The sequence below is a fragment of the Chrysemys picta genome, chromosome 6 (assembly GCF_011386835.1).
Source record: "Chrysemys picta bellii isolate R12L10 chromosome 6, ASM1138683v2, whole genome shotgun sequence".
Lineage (NCBI taxonomy): Eukaryota > Metazoa > Chordata > Testudines > Emydidae > Chrysemys > Chrysemys picta.
The window spans coordinates 4,467,788-4,485,153 of NC_088796.1; the positions used below are offsets into that span (position 1 = coordinate 4,467,788).

At 46.9% G+C, this 17,366-nt stretch overlaps 1 long non-coding RNA gene across 1 annotated transcript; it reads right to left on the minus strand.

Moving 5' to 3' along the window:
- Positions 1-3,895: 3,895 nt before the first annotated feature.
- LOC135984185 (uncharacterized) lies at positions 3,896-17,337 on the minus strand. Its single transcript, XR_010602078.1, has 2 exons — positions 12,775-17,337; positions 3,896-7,103 (listed from the first exon to the last, which is right to left on the minus strand). It is a non-coding gene; the product is annotated as an uncharacterized LOC135984185 (long non-coding RNA).
- Between the last annotated feature and the right edge of the window lie 29 nt (positions 17,338-17,366).

A 17,366-nucleotide genomic window follows, 5' to 3' on the forward strand; every position in this document is an offset into this window, starting at 1 on the left:
AGTTCTGTTCCCATGGGCACCTCTACTTCGGGACTTCTCTGTAACCCTGATTCTCTAAATGTTCTCCCTTTCCAGTCTGTTTTATCTGTATTTTCGACGGGCCCCTCAACTGCGAGTGGAGCTGAAATTGGGCCGCAGGTACCACTGGAACCAGCAGGGGCTTGGCTCAGTCTGAGGCACATTGAAACCGGGGCAGCAACTTGTAAGAAATTTGGATTGAACAAATGTTGAACATGACTGACCTGCTCTGCCCCCTCCAGCCCCAAGGCACTGTGAGTTAAACCTCCTCCACACAGCCACTCCTGCCTGGGGTGCTGCCCTGTGCCCCAGCTGTCACTAACACAGCTGTATTGCACCAGCACAGAAGGGGCTGGAGTCTTTGGCAGAAGATGGCAGGTGGTTTGAAACCATTGTCACGTCTTTCTACACAGCCAGGATGGAGAGGGAAGGACTTTTCATGGCTCCATCTCCTTCTGCTCCTGCCCCCCCATCGACCCATCCACGAGGCCAGGAGACTGAGATGATTCTTTCTAATCCAGCGTCTCAAGTACAAGGATATGTGAGAAAGATTTCTTCAGTCTCTCTCTGTGGGTTCGTATACCGCCCTTATCACTGTAGCATCTATGTGCCTTCCAGGAGTGCATTGACTGATGGGACTGACATCTGTCTGATCTGGTTTGTTCTTCTTCATATCATCTCCCCAGGGAGACAACTGTGAATTGTGTAGGGATTGCAGATGGGCTAGTGTTTTGTTTTGGTAGGTTTGCTGTTGTTGTTTTAATGTACACACTGCTCTGTGCTGATGCTGGAGAAGGCAGGTCAGAGAAATGGAGCTGTCTTGTGATGGTCCTTAGTTCCTGTGGGAGTTCATTCCACAGGCTCTGACTATGGTCTTGATAAAAGACCTCTCATCAGAAAGTGGTGAGGAAAAACTGTTCCTAACCTGTCCCTGACCCTGGGAGAAAGGAAAGAGATGGCAGAGATGACATCCTGCTAGGTAGCAACCTGCCACCGGGTCAGGGATGGATATCAGTGACATACAGACACAGAGGATCAAAACCCATGCAATGTGAAGCCCTAGCATGGGCAGATGTTACTCATCTCTGAAATATACAGGATGGGTGTGTGTGTGTGTGTGTGTGTGTGTGTGTGTGTGTGTGTGTGTGTGTGTGTGTGTGTGTGTGTGTGTGTGTGTGTGTGTGTACACACTTTGCAACACCTATAGAGTTTGTCATGCCACCAATGTCTTGTTGAACTGAGGGCCATTGTACCTAAAGAACCTGCATCCCATCCACAGGCCTCTGCGCTGCCCACAAGAGGGAGCTGCAGGACTAGAAGAGAGCAGACTTCTCCATGTTAAAATGTAGCGCAGGGTGAAAGCGTCTCTGGCTGACAACCCAGCTCATCCCTTTCTACTTCCAAGAGATTCACTGCTCAGTCAGTTAGTCTGAGGAAAGGCTCTGCGTAGGAAAGGAATCACTGCCATTCCCGGCAAGCGTAGTCCTTGTCTGCCAGGCCCGGATGGCCACCAAATTTCTATTTCTAGAACAAAATTATTGTTGTTGTTATTGTGGTAGCACCCGAAAGCATCAGTGAGGGTGGGCCCGATTGTGCTTGGTGCTGTGGAAACACACAACAAATGACAGGCCAGTTCCAAAGTAATAGAAGAAAGGGAATAATTTAATGAGACTTTCAAAAGGCCTTTGACAAAATCTCTCTCAAGAGACTCCTAAAGAAACTAATTAATTAGCTATGAGGTAAAAAGCAAAGTATTGTCATGGATCAAAAATTAGCTAACAAAGAGCAGGAATGGTCACTTTTCTTCAGGGCAAAAGGTTAACAGTGAGATGCCACAAGCTTCTGCACTAGGACTGATATTACGTATATTAATGTCCTGGAAAAGATGGTGAGCCATGAGGTGGCAACATTTTGCAGATGACATAAAATGATTTAGGTTAGTCAAGACTACAGAAGACTATGAGGCACTTCAGAGGGACCTAACCAAGTTAGAGGGACAACACAATGGGCAGATGAAAGTCAATGTGGACAAATGTAAAGCAATGAATGGGAAGCACATGGGAGCTGCCTGGAATATTTTGGTGACTATTATATATTCTGTTTGCCTGATTGCTATTGCAGTGTTTTCTATGACTGTCAGGGGGTTAATTGCAGCAGAAGCTGACTTGCACAAAAGACGATGCAGAAAATCAACTGCTCTGCGGTGTATACCCTGTCACAGGCTCCTCCATGGCTACCCAGTGTGCCGCACTATTTCAGTTACCTCCCGGTCATACACACATACTGGCGGTTTTCCTTTCACCGCGTGTATCTTTTATTCCTCTGCCCTTTTACACATGCAACATAACATGGACATCGTGTAGCAGGAACTTTCCACGTAGCTTCTCTCCTCAGCTCAGCACAGCTCACCTTCTGAGCTTCCCTGGCTTCCTGTTTGTTCTTCTTGTGTCCACCCTATTTCTGCCAATTACATAATTAGCCCAGTAATTACCACCCAGTGCTCATAACCACCAGACAGAAAGTGTTCAATTGCTCCAGAGCCCTGGAGCCTCTTCTGTGCTGCCCTAAATTCAATGATTAGGATGCCTCTGTTACATACCCAGCCTCCTGAAAAGCCAACCACATCAGTATGGCGAGGCTCAAGAGGCGGAGGAGAAAACAAAGGACTTGGTGGATTTTGTAAAGGGGCACACTCTAAGTCAGAGAGAGAGGTAGAAACTGCTGGGATGCAGATTGTGGGAGCAGACCAGAGGTGGGGTGTGTCGGGGATAAGCTAGGCCTACCTAGACAATAGGTAAGAAGGCTATATGCCTATGTCTTTTGCTGTTTTAAAACCTTCTTCCCTTGTTGTGCTGTGTCCTACTGTTGAGATTAAACAATACTTTGTTCTGAAAAGGCCCTTTAGGGTCACTGCATTCAACACTGGCCATAGCTCCCACAGGGAAGACTGGCAGGTAGCCGAAGCCAGGGGGACTTACTGAGCAATCGGGAGAAGAGAGGGTGTTGCACCCCAGGGAACCAGTGTAAGAGTGGGAGAATTGCAGAATCTCATCCCAGGACAGGTGAAGGCAAGATGCCAAATGCCTGATGGGGATGCACTCACAGAGAATGGGTGATTAAAGGAGCAGATAGCCCTGAATCATGACAATGTATAACCCACTGATGAGTGTGTTCTAGGTTCCCGCTCTGTGCCAATCCAGACAGGACAGGAGTTGTTACAATTCCCAGCTACTGAGGCTTGGCCCTTGAGCTTAAACGGTAGCAGCTCACACTTTTAGCTCTGGAGGTCCCTGGTTCATTCCCCAGTGTGTGGGCCACATTTTGGCAGCCAGCACTAATTGCACAAAGGAAGGAATGTTTGAATGACTTATACACCTTGCTGGGTTTTAAATTAACTGTAGCAACTGAAGGGAAGGATTTGGACATCAGTGTAAACAGCTCAATGAAGATTTCTATGGCATATGAGTCAGTGGTCAATGAATTAAACAATGTTAACGTACGTAAAGGAGGGACCGGAGAATAAAACTTAAACTATTATAATGCCCTTGTATAAGGCAATGGCAAGTTGTCACCTGGAATATGGAGTTTAGTTCTGGTCACCCCATCTCAAACAGATGTAGAGAGAAGTAGAAGATTGCAGACATAGCGGGAGTACAGAGATGGGTGGTGAGAATGATTAGGGGAATGGACAAACTCTCATGAAGAGAAACTGAAAACGTTACTATATAGCAGTGGTGGACAACCTGCAGCCCATCAGGGTAATCTGACTGGGCCACCAGACATTTTGCTGACATTGACCATCTGCAGGCACACCTCCCACAGCTCCCAGTGACTGCGGTTCGCCGTTCCCAGTGTCCGAGAAAAACACAGTTCTCACTTTTTGTTTTGATGCTTTATTTCTCTCACAATTGTGCAGAGGGAGAGAGCTAAGCAGGTCTCTCTACAGGTAAACAATTACAGCAAACATTTATACCTTTCATTACAGACAATAACAAGCAACAGCTGCATTTTGTTTATACACAGGCCATCTTGATATCTTATTTTTCTCACTTGTTTTGACTCTAGCCTACATACAATATTTTCTACACATTATCTACACAAGGTCGCAACAACTTCTCACACAGTTCTTTCCCACTCGCCTCACACAACCCTCGCTTCTACAAATCTCGCGTTTTTAGGGTTACAGTTAGCCTGACTCTTGCTAACGAACTGTCATGCATTGCAGTTCCTTCCTGTCAGTTCTTTCTCTGCTTCCACAACCCCCCCTTTTGTACTACTAGTACAACAAACATTTTCAAATCTCTATTTGCATTAAATCTTGTAATTCAGATTCTACATCAGATGCTTCAATCTTAGGGGTTTTGATTGGATGTAATGACAATGCATGATTAGCATGAACATGAAAGGTATTACTATTATTACGTCCTTTACTACAACAATAACATAATCCTAAGCTAACTAATAGCAACACAAGCAATAACATTCCCATAGCGATAATATGATGGGGTTGTTGTACACTCTTAGTCATAAAACACAACACATCATACTTAGTACATAAGGTGGATACTCTATAAGCTGTCTGAAAGGCATACTTTTCAACTTGATATATATTTTGAAGCATGTGAATTTGCCCTTGTACTTCAGAGATTTCCTGAATCTCTGGTAACAATGAAAACAAATTCTGAAATCTATCAGGTACTAAACTAGTCCAATTAAAGGGTATCTGGAATCTAAGGGCTACTTGGAAAACTCTATCTGCAGGCCAGTAAATAATATGATTGCCTGCAGTGGTAGTGAGATTAAAATGTATGTCTTGCAATGTGGTGGCATTAACATACACACAGCTATCATTAGCTTGAAAAAGTAAGTGTCCTGTCAGGGTAGTTCCTTGTCCCCTACCCTCCCAGCAAACGTAGTCATAAACAGTGACAACTTCTCCTGGCTTCAGTTTACGTATACACTGAAGCTGTGGGGGTTCTAATGGCCAAAATGTCCATTGACTCCCTAACCCCATCCAAATGTCAGGTGTAATCCCAGGAGCACTGACTAAAAATCGATTGGGCATACCAGGTGGTCTAATTTCCCAGACGTCTCGGTGAATTACCCAATCCCACATGCATCCTCCCCATGGACCCGGCAGGATACGGTATGTGGGAGCCCACACCCCCTGAACCGGTCCATATGCTTGGAAGGAGCATTGAGAACGTCCGCACTTCCACCCAGACAGTCTCCAAGTATGTCTCCATGGCCACAGATCAGATGGTACTCCTGATGTGTCTGTAAGGGCAGTGGGCCAAGCCTGATGCTCTAGATCATTCCGAATGGCCATTAGCTGGTCATTCAGGAAATCCTGAATCTCTGAACATGCTAGATCCCACTGCAATGCCTTCCCAGCCTCAGTGATATTCAATACCATCTCTGTCAGCAACTTCTGGGTCATAGAACTAAGGGCGGAAATAACATGTAACTCACCAACTCCAGCTTGTACCTGGGTTAGTTGTGCTCCAGAAACAAGGCCAATGGCCTTCTCTAGTTGGCCCAATTTCTCATCATGTTCTTGGTTCTTAAAAATATTCCACACTGCTGCTGCACTATTGGTCCCATCCCACAGGGATCCGGTCAAGTCTCTCTTTTTTCTAGAAGAAATAACCCAAGCCCTCTGTTGTGCTAATCTAATGGCAGCCCCCTGTGAACAATTTGGGTATGTAGAGGTAATCTGGAAATTGGATAAGGGTAATGAAAATTTAACAGTCCCTAATGTAGTGTTAATCACAGTCCACCGATATCCTAATACATCTCTCTTTGGTGTAGTACTATACCACATCTGTTGGTTGAACACCTTTATGTACTTCCGGGAGGCATTAATATTAATGGCATAAGAGGGGGTGTATTGCAATAAGGTACAGGTCACATTATTAGTCACTGGAATAATTTCTATGCAAGTAAAATTTCCAGTGGCAGAACAAACTCTTTGGGTATTTGTTTGATTATTCACTAATTGGGTGACCAAATAACAATAAGGGCCTCTCTCATTTAACACAGTACAAATTCCAGGAACAACCATCATATCTACTTCACTATAGAACCCATCAATTGCAATTATTAATTCTTGGGGTTCGCTGGTAGTGATATCATGTACTTCTATCTCTACTGATCCATTTGTTTTCCATTCAATTGTTCGCTCATATACATTATCCTGAACTTTAAAGAATAATTTCTCTGAACAAAATTTCAGTAAATCACTAAGATGTGAAAGCCTTGGCCAATGGGTTTCATTGGAATATACAGTACTGTTTGTATCTGGGTAAGTTACAGTGGTGGTGGCAGGGGTCAAAGGACTAGTGGTGGGCATAGTCTTCGTGGTGGCAAGGCGTTTTTGATATTCGTCATCTGAAAGCCAATTAGGGAGGGCAGTGCATCCTGAAGGTACCTGTCCATAAGCACAGATCCCTGATCCTGGAAGAAATCCAAACCACCACTGGACCCCGCATTCCCAGGAACGATCCCCACAATTCCCTCCTTGCCAATAAACAATGCTCCGTCTCTTCCACCAGGGCCAGTTCTTAATGTCTCTTGTAGTCAGGAATCCCTGGACTTTGGTGGTTTTAGCAGAACGAGTGTTTCTTCTTTTCTTCTCCAAAAGTAGTTGTGATTCACCATAGTGCAGGGGAGAGGTTACTAGCACTTCACCCTGTACTGGTGTGATTCCTGTAAAAGAATTCAAAGGCACTGTAGATCTGTCAGTGGACAAGGGAGAGGTTACTAGCACTTCACCTTGTCCTCCTTCCCTGCTGTCCAGGAGGCACAGCAGAGCTAGCAGGAGAAATAGGCTGATCATCAGCTGAAGAATCCTCTCCAGGTGGAGGGGTCTTTTTGCAGTGCGAAGCATGGGTCCAGGTGGGCAGTCCTTGGCACTTCACAGCAGTGTTGGTGGTTAACAGGACTTGGAAAGGGCCCTTCCAGCGTGGAGCGAGGGCAGTCTTTCGCTGACGGACCTTTATGTAGACCCAGTCTCCTGGTTCCAGTGAGTGGCAGGGCTGCACAGGATCCTTGGGTAGTGCTTCTTTCACCTGTGTATAAAAAGACTTAACACATTTCATTAGTGCCTGACAATACTTAAGCATTGTGTCATCCATTAAATGAATGTCCATCTGAGCTAGGGTCAGTGGGGGCGCAGTTGGTAGTCGCATCAGGCGCCCCGTCAGAATCTCATGAGGGCTGAGTCCAGTCTTTCGATTGGGAGTGGCCCTCATACTCATTAGTGCCAGAGGAAGGGCATCTGGCCACTTTAAGTTTGTTTCAGCACAAATCTTGGCCAGTTTATTTTTCAGAATTCCATTCTGGCGTTCCACTGCCCCGGCAGACGGCGGGTGGTGGGGGCAGTGAAGATTGTGTTGAATCTGCAAAGCTGCACATAACTCTTTTACAATCTGTCCAGTAAAATGAGTTCCACGGTCACTGTTGATACTCACAGGGATGCCAAATCGGGGTACAAAATCTTTAAGCAGAAGTTTCACAACAGTCCTGGCATCTGCTTTCCTGCAGGGAAAAGCTTCCACCCAATTTGAAAATACATCCACCAAAACCAATACATATTCATAACCACAACATTTAGACAGTTGAATAAAATCAATCTGAATATTTACAAAAGGTCCCCAAGGGGGAGGGGGAGCTGCCTGACTAACTTGAACAGCTTCCCCAATGTTATGCTGCTGACAAATCACACATTGTTGACAGTAGTGATGTGCAATGACTGGGAAACCGAACGCACACCAATCTCGGTTAACTGCAGCAACCATCCCCCCTTTGCTCACGTGAGCCATTCCGTGGTATACACGAGCAAGATAGGGCATTAGCATCTTCGGGGCAACCAGGCGACCAGCTGGGGCACGCCAAAGATGGTCAGGGTGTAGAATACAGCCATTAGCACTCCAAAAACGTTTCTCAGCTGCTGGTGCCGCTTCCTGGATCTTGGCCAGATCCTCAAGGGAGGCTAGTGGAGGCTGCTCAATCAAAGCACAAGTATATTCAGCCTGAGGGGCAGAAAGGGCCGCGGCTTTGGCTGCAGAGTCTGCCAAAGCATTTCCACGGGTAACTTCATCATGAGGGGTCTGGTGAGCTGTGCATTTAACAACAGCTATCGCTTTGGGCAATACAAGGGCGTCCAGAAGAGCAGAGACATACAGACTATTCTTAATAGGAGAACCAGTGGATGTAAGGAAACCTCTATACTTCCAGAGCAAACCATAATCATGTCCCACTCCAAAAGCATAACGAGAGTCTGTATAAATTGTAACTGCTTGGTCCTGAGCTAGAATGCAGGCTCGAGTTAAAGCCACAAGTTCGGCCACTGGAGAAGAAAACACAGAAGGAAGAAAAGCACTTTCAATGACAGCATGGGCAGAGCACACAGCATAACCAGCAACCAATTGACCCTTAGAATCTCGCAAGCACGAACCATCCACAAAGTAAATAAGATCAGGATTTTGCAAAGGCACATCTAGCAAATCATCTCTTGGACGGGAGAGGACCGATGTCACAGACACACAGTCATGTGGTTCTCCGTCCTCTGGCCCAGGCAACAAGGAGGCAGGATTTAGAACGGGGCAACGAGCCAAAGTAATATGAGACGAAGACAACAAGACAAGCTCATATTTTGTGAGACGAGAAGTGGATAGATGCTGTGTCTTAGATTTTAACAAGAGTGCAGCCACAGCATGAGGGACAGCAACAATCAAAGGAGATCCTAAGACAATAGATTTGGATACTTGAACAGCAAGGGCCGCTGCAGCCACAGCACGCAGGCAAGGGGGAAATCCAGCTGCCACAGCGTCTAGGGCAGTACTGTAATAAGCAATGGGACGGTGTTTATCTCCGTGCTTTTGCGTTAATACAGCCAAAGCAAACCCATTACGCTCATGACAGAAAAGAGTAAACGGTTTAGCATAATCAGGAAGTCCCAGGGCCGGTGCACTGGACAGGCTTTGTTTGATAGCAACAAAAGCTCGTTCAGCCTCTGGAGACCAAGGAAGAGGCTCAGGGGTACCTGACTTAGTCAGATCCTGTAAGGGTTTAATCATTGTTGCATAGCCTAAAATCCACTGTCTGCAGTACCCAGTCATGCCAAGAAAAGTACGCATTTGAGAAATAGTACCAGGCCTAGGCATATTTAAAATAGCTGAAATCCGAGAATCTGATAAATGATGAGTACCAGGGGAAATATCATGACCAAGGTAATGAACCCTGGGCTGACACAGCTGCAGTTTTTCCTGGGATGCCTTATGACCCTTAGCAGCTAAAGCAGTCAAAAGAATCAAAGTATCAGCTTTACAAGACTCAAAAGAAAGGGATGCCAGCAAGAGATCATCCACATACTGTATAAGCACTGATTTACCTGGGAAAACCACATCATCCAGATCCTTCTTCAGGATTTGGGAAAACAAGGATGGGGACTCAGTATAACCTTGGGGTAACCGAGTCCAGGTGTACTGGCATCCTTTATAGGTAAAGGCAAACAGATACTGACTCTCAGGGTGAATGGGGATAGAAAAGAAAGCTGAACAAAGGTCCACAACAGTAAAGTGGGTGGCTGAAGGGGGAATACAAGAAAGAATTGTAGCTGGATTTGGAACCACAGGAAGGGAAGGTAAAACAACAGCATTAATCGTGCGGAGATCTTGAACAAACCGATAGGTGTTCTTTCCTGGCTTCTTTACAGGGAAGATAGGAGTATTACAAGAACTGGTGGTGGCAACAATAATACCCTGCTGTAATAAAGACTCCATTACTGGGGCTATCCCTTCCTCTGCCTCAGGACGCAGAGGGTATTGGGGAACCCTTGGCAAAGCTTTAGAAGAATCAACAAAAATCTTAACCGGTTCAGCTGTCCGAATCTGTCCCACTTCATTTGCATGGTGAGACCAGAGATGGGGGGGAACTTGTGACAACAAATGCACAAGGTCCGGGCTAAGAGTTGTTGGTAATTTAGCTGGCTCCTCTATGTGGAGTGTCGCCAACACTAGATTGGTATTCTCATCAGGAACCTGTAAGAATACGCCATCTGGTGTGCAATAGATAGTACAGCCTAACTTACACAAAAGATCCCTTCCCAGCAGATTCACAGGAGAGGAGGGGCTGAGCAAGAAGGCATGCTTGTTAGCAAGGGGCCCTAGTGAAACCGCAAGGGGTTTTGTGACAGGATGCGAAACAGGTTGATTTGAAATGCCAACGGCATTTACAGACAAAGCTGACAAAGGAACAGAGGGAAACTCCGAGGATCTTAGAGCAGATCTACTAGCTCCAGTATCCACAAGACAAGTAACAGATTGTCCTGCAATTTCACAATTTACATAGGGACCTTCTTGATTAATGGGAATTAAAGGATTCATGATGCAGTTACGTTCCCTCAGGCTGTCCTAGTCAGAGGTAGTTTGTGGGGTAAGAGTAGACGCTTCAGGATTTGGGAAAGGAGGTAGAGGGTTCTGAGATAATCGGGCTGGGCACGCATTTTTCCAGTATCCCTCTTGGCCACAAGAGTAGCATGCAGTGTACCTGGACTGGGCAGGATCCGAGGGACCTTTCCCTCTTCCTCGCCCACGACCTCGTTCTCGTCCTCCTTTCATTCCCCCACGGCCCTGGTTTTGATAAGTTTTTAACTGCAAGGCCAAAAGTTTTGTTTCAGTATTCTCTTTCTTCTGCTCTATGCAAGCTGTACAATGATTGGCGACTGTCACCAGTTCAGAAAGGGGTTTCGTTTGCCAGCCAATACAGATAGTTCTTAACTGCTGCTGAATCTTTGGTAAGAGTCCCTGAACGAAAGCAGCCCCTACTGCCTCTCTGGCATTTTGAGCTGGCTGAGTGATTCCCGAATGTTGTTCAAAAACCTTAGTGAGTCTATCCAGATAATCAGCAGGGGACTCTCCTTTGTTCTGTTTACAGTAGGTAATCTTTGTCCAATCTGTCTTCTTAGGGCAAACTTCCATAATAGAATTTAAGAGACGGTCCCTAGCCTCTCTTAAATCACGGTCAATTCCAGGGTCGGCCCCTGGCCAAGCTGCCTGTCTGGTAAGCAGTTGTTGAACTTCGGCTGGCATAACCATCCGCAAGAGTTGATTAATGTCTGCCCAAGATGGATTATAACACTGAACCACCGTCCGGAGCTCGTCTCTAAATTTTTCTGGCTCCTCCCTGACATTAGGAAATTCCTTTACCAAATTTCTCAGATCTCCTGGTGACCACGGGGCATGCACTGTAACCAACTGTCCTGCAGTCTCAGGAAGTTCTCTTAAAGGATCCTGGAGTGTCTGGGCTACGCTTCTAGTAAAGTAACGGGTACCCTCCTCAGAAGGACCAGACTCGGGAGAGCTACTGGGAAGATCAGAATCACCCCTTTGTGGTGAAGAGGAGGCTTCTCTCTCAGGAGAAGAAAGAACAATTTGTGTAGCTGATACATGCGGTGGTGAAGCTGGCACTGCCGGGTGAGGTTCGTTAGCAGACCCAGGCAGCGGAGGGGGAGGAGGCGGCACGGGCTGCTGCTGCTGAATGTTACTGAAAAAATTGACAATGTCCTCAGCAGTTTCCTCCTTCCTCTCAGCCCTAACTAACTGGGGATAAAGAGGAGCAGAAGGAATTGCTCGAGGGGGAAGACAGCTGGATGCCTTACATTTAAGTTGTAAATTGTGTACTTGGGCTTTTAATTTTTCCTGGGAGTCCTTTAGACTCCGCACCCGAGACTCGTGGAGTCTCTTTGTTGCTTCCTCCCACCAACAGACAAATTGCTCCCAGTGCGTATTAGAGGCTTTTGGCGAAGCCAGGGTTTCTCTGAGATATTTAAGTTTATCTAAATCGAAGGTACCTTCTAGTGGGCATTGTTTAGATGGATTTGCACGCGTGTAAAGATTCCAATTATCTAAATACTTGCAGGTTGTCGGACCATAATGTACGTACATGAAATAAGCTGGGGTACCCTTAGGGGGTGAGAGGGAATGCTTAGACTGTCCCCCACCCATTTTCCAATCACACACACAGGGAGGAGGATGCCCTGTCCGCGCTAGCGGCACATAAACTAAGGATCTCTCCCTACAGGGTATTCACACAGGAGAGACTAACGAGGATAGCCACGACCCTCCTACACCTCCCTTCAGCAAAGAGCGTCGGCTAGTCTCAGAGAGACGGCGCCGCTTACTCTGTTGCATCCAGTGAGATGATCAGACTGTCAGTGGCTCACACGGAGAGGAAAAGGGGAGGGAAGATGGGTTCACACACTCCTAGACCCAGGTAGCCTCCTCGCCGGACGATGCCAGGCCGAGTCAGCCCACCATGGGTCGGATCTCCTAAAAGATCCTCTAGTTACCGGGCTTGCGTTAGAGTAGTTCTGGTCACGAGCCAAAAGACTTCGCAGAGTACTCTGGGCGTCTTCCGGTAACACTCAATTCACACTGGTGTACACACACACACACACACACACACACACACCCCCCAAGGCCTTATTCCAGGTATTATTCCCAAGTACCTCCAGGTACTATTCCCAAGTACCTCGATGTATCACTCAAGGCGGTAACAACCCCTCAACACTGGTGCATACCTATGCACCTCGCATATGCATACAGGGGGCGGCAAACAATTCCCCTACGCCGCTCAGCATCTGACCTTGCTGCACAGTCAATAAGTTCGGATGGCGTGAGCCCAACAGGGACAGACGGCCCCACGGACAGTCCTCCTCCGACACCCCAATAGAGATTTCAAAAGGTCTCTTACCTCTATTGTGGCGCCATGGGGTTCGAAGGGGAACGATCCGTAGCAGCTGCCGATGCTTCTGTGGGCGTTGCCATCCCGGACGAGCCCCCAAATTGTCGGAGAAAAACACAGTTCTCACTTTTTGTTTGGGTACAGCAAGTCAGATGCTTTATTTCTCTCACAATTGCGCAGAGGGAGAGAGCTAAGCAGGTCTCTCTACAGGTAAACAATTACAGCAAACTTTTATACCTTTCATTACAGACAATAACAAGCAACAGCTGCATTTTGTTTATACATAGGCCATCTTGATATCTTATTTTTCTCACTTGTTTTGACTCTAGCCTACATACAATATTTTCTACACATTATCTACACAAGGTCGCAATAATTTCTCACACAGTTCTTTCCCACTCGCCTCACACAACCCTCGCTTCTACAAATCTCGCGTTATTAGGGTTACAGTTAGCCTGACTCTTGCTAACGAACTGTCATGCACTGCAGTTCTTTCCTGTCAGTTCTTTCTCTGCTTCCACACCGGCCAATGGGAGCTGTGGGAAGCAACAGAGATTCTGTCTCGATTCCGCCACCTCCTGCCTGGCATCCCACAACAGAAGAAACAATACACACATTCCTTATAGATATTATGTATTGGGTCCATTTGAGCTATGCCCAGGTTGGATGGACAGACTCGGTATTCTGTCGGTGGCCTACCCTTTTGACTTCTCTCAGCCTAAGATTTTCGGTTCCAAGTGCTGACAGCAAGACCCTTGCAGTGAGAGCTGCAGTGTGCCTGAAGGCAGGCGTCTACCTTTCATTTGAATTTCAGAAGTTCAATTTCTTCCCTTTGAAGATCACTTTCCAGGAACATTTTATGCTGCTTGTCATGCTCAATTGCAGAGGCTTTATGATCCCTCCTAAAATATTCACAAAGGCTGCCTCAAGCAGAGCGAAAGCCTCACCCAGGAAAACAAGGGGAAGGAAGAGCCAGGTTTGCTTTTACTAGTGGGATGTTCATCTGAGGCAGGGGTTTCCCTCCTTTCAAACAAAATCTTTGAAATCCCTTTAGATGTCAAGAGCTGTTTTGCTGTCAGGCCAGATCCCTGAAGCTTTAATTGGGTTCTTCCAGCCTTGAGATCAATGCCTCTACAGGGCTCTGCAAGGCGGTTCTGGAGCAGTGCTGCGGTTATTGGACCCTGGTGGCCAAGCATTGGGAAGAGGAGGGTGTCCTGCTTGCCAAATCCAAAGACCAGGTTATTCAGGAAGCTGTGCTCTTCAGAGTTGCTATTAAACATATGTCATTGCGATGGGAATGGCGGGACAGCAGGTGTGTTGTGACCACTGCTTATCATCCTGATCACAGTCATCTCATTGTTCCCTTGTGCTCCCCTCATTTGTCTGCTGTATCCATCTGTTGTCCCTCATCTTATACATAAACTGTAAGCTCTTCAGGGCAGAGACTGGCTCTTGTCCATTGTTTGTGCCTCCCGCAATGGGATTGGCGCCTGTAGATGCTACTGTAATGCAGGTAAGTCTCTCTCGGTATATAAATTACACTATTTTAAAGCCCACTCTGTTCCTCAAGTTACCATACTTGGGCACTTACACCAGTTTTTTGATCATCTTATACCTGACATGTAACTTGCGTTGCTTACATCACCTGCAGGAGGCAGGAAGGATTTTTTCCCCCCGGATGCACAATTGGCCAGTTGTTGTTTTTTCCTTCCTCTGAACTCACAGCTGGAGTTGGGACAGACTCATGCTCTCAGGTGTTACACAGAATCCTTTCTAGTTGACCAGATGGTGTTTCTTGCTTACAGGCTCAGGCTCAAACTGTTTGCCAGATGTGGGGTCAGGAAGGAATGTCTCCCTGGGTCAGATTGCCAGGGACTGTGGAGGGGTTTTCACCTTCCTCTGTAGCATGGTATGTGGACCTCTTGGGAATACTCACCTGATCAGTTCCCTGTCACTGCAGGAGCCTCAGGTGTTGGTGGCACTTTGATCTTTCCTGTTCTATCTGTGGCACGCTGTTTAGCCTCTTGAGGTCTGAAATGCTTTAGTCTAACTAAAATCTTTGGGCTTAATATAGGTGGGTGAAAATTAATGGCCTGTGACGTACAAAAGGTCAGACTGGATGGTCCCTTCTGGACTAAAACTCTATGAAACTATCTCCTCTGAATTTGTCCCTGAAACGCACCCATCTAGCTCTGAAACTAGCCCATTAACTAATCCTTGCAACATCCTTGTGGGGTAAGTGCTATTATGCCCAGTTTACAGATGGAGCAACCTCATGGACTGAGTCAGCCTCAGCTCATTGGTCTAGAATTTCCAAAACACAGAGAAGTAGTTGAATAAAGCTAATAAAAAAACCATCAAGGTAATGTGCATGGTGCAGGCCAATAGAGCTTTGCTACAATTAAGTGGCATGAAATCCGCATTTCTCACATCACATTGAAGTCTGGGGGTCTCCAAGAATAATGACTCAATAATGAGGTGCTGAAAATCCTAATGTTGAGATGATGGAAGTTATATTTTTGCCACTAATCATCCAATCATTTGTACAGTTAATTCAGTCGTGGTAAATGTCTACAAACTGAGTTCCCTATAATTCATCATTGCTACTATTTCATTTTAAGGCTCCATTGCTCTAAGAAACGATGATTTCATTACTCTATATTTGTTTTGGTAGTCAGCCTTTTCAGTGGTGTTACTGCAGCTAAGTCTTTAAATAATGTATTTTAATGAGATATTCATAGGTCCTAGAAGCCCTGCAGTAATATCAACTCAGACTAAGAACTTGTTGCATCTCACAAACTAAGCAGTTTCAGACTGAGCCCAGATCTACACTTAAAAATTAACCTAGCTATGACGCTCAAGGCTGTCAAAAATTTCACACCCTGTGCTACATAGTAATGTCAGCCAAGCCCCCTATGTAGACACAGCTACTTAACAGAAAAATTCTTCCATTAACCTCACTAGTGCCTCTCAGGATGGTGGATTAAGCAATGGCAAAACCCCTTCCATCCATGTAGGAAGCATCTACACTACAGCGCTAACGCGGCAGTGCTGTAGCTGTGCTGCTGTAATGGCTGTAGTGTAAAAATAACAGGAGTACTTGTGGCACCTTAGAGACTAACAAATTTATTAGAGCATAAGCTTTCTTGGGCTACAGCCCACTTCTTCGGCTGTAGTGTAGTCAGTAGTTGGATTTGAGACATCCAAAGAAAATCCAAGTTGCTGAGGTGATAAGAGTAGCTGGTGCTCTTCTCTCTCAATCAGAACTGAACAAATGTGCCAGGATCAAGATCTAGGGCCATGTGTTGGTGGAGGGGCTTTCTTCTGAATGAAATGTAAAACCAAAAGGCCCTAAACACTTGTCTTCACTGAAGAGCCCATGACATTTTCTCTGAGAGTAGGATATACAAATCCCAGTACCCTGGCTAGATTCCAGACTGGGTGACATGTTGTCGCTATTATCATTGATTTGTATTACTGTGATACCTAGAGCCCGCAACTGAGATTAGGGCCTCATTGTGCTGGGCACTGTACACACACGTAGCAAGAGACAGTCCTGCCCTGAATACCTTAGTCTAAATCAGGGGTAGGCAACCTATGGCACGTGTGCCAAAGGCGGCACACGAGCTGATTTTCAGCGGCCCTCACACTGCCCGGGTCCTGGCCACCGGTCCGGGAGGCTCTGCATTTTAATTTAATTTTAAATGAAGCTTCTTAAACGTTTTAAAAACCTTATTTACTTTACATACAACAATAGTTTAGTTACATATTATAGACTTATAGAAAGAGACCTTCTAAAAACGTTAAAATGTATGACTGGCACGCGAAACCTTAAATCAGAGTGAATAAATGAAGACTCGGCACCCCCCACTTCTGAAAGGTTGCCGACCCCGGTCTAAATAGCGCAGACAAAGGATGAGAATGGGGAGAAACTGAGGCACAGAGGGATTAAAATGACTTGCCCAAAATCATACAGCCAGATTGGCCGAGCCGGATATAAGACCCCAATCTCTTGACTCCCAGTCCACTGTCCCATCCAGCCTCTCTCCTGCTACCTGGACACAATAGACACAATAGTCACTTCCTGTCCTAAACTGTCCTGCAGCAGTCCAGGGAGCGGTGCCACCGCTGACCCGTCTTCACCCGCGAGGGGCTGGGGCCACGACAGCGGTTGCCAGGCAGGAGCAGGTTGCCCATGGGGACGCCTGTCGGTGGGGCAGGCACCTGCCAGCTCGGGGGTGTCTCCCCGGTCCTGGGGTCTGGTCCTGCCTACAAGCATCCTCGCCCTGTGACGTCACGCACCGCCTGTTGTCCTAGTAACCACTGCTGTCACAGGGGTACCCCTAGTCGGTAGCGGAGCGGCCAGGGCGCCATGGAAACGCCGGGGGAGGGCGGCCGAGGGCGGGGCTGGGTCTCTGACAGGCGGGGGGGGAGGGCGCACTATGGGCTATGGCCGGGAACCCAGCGGGGCCGCCGCGACGCACCAACGGCCGCTGAGGAGGGGGCGTGAGTGACGCCGAGCGAAGGCGACGGCGCAGGGGGCACGAGGCGCGGGGTGATCACGTGACGGGGCGGGGCGGCCAGACTCGCGGCCGTTGGCG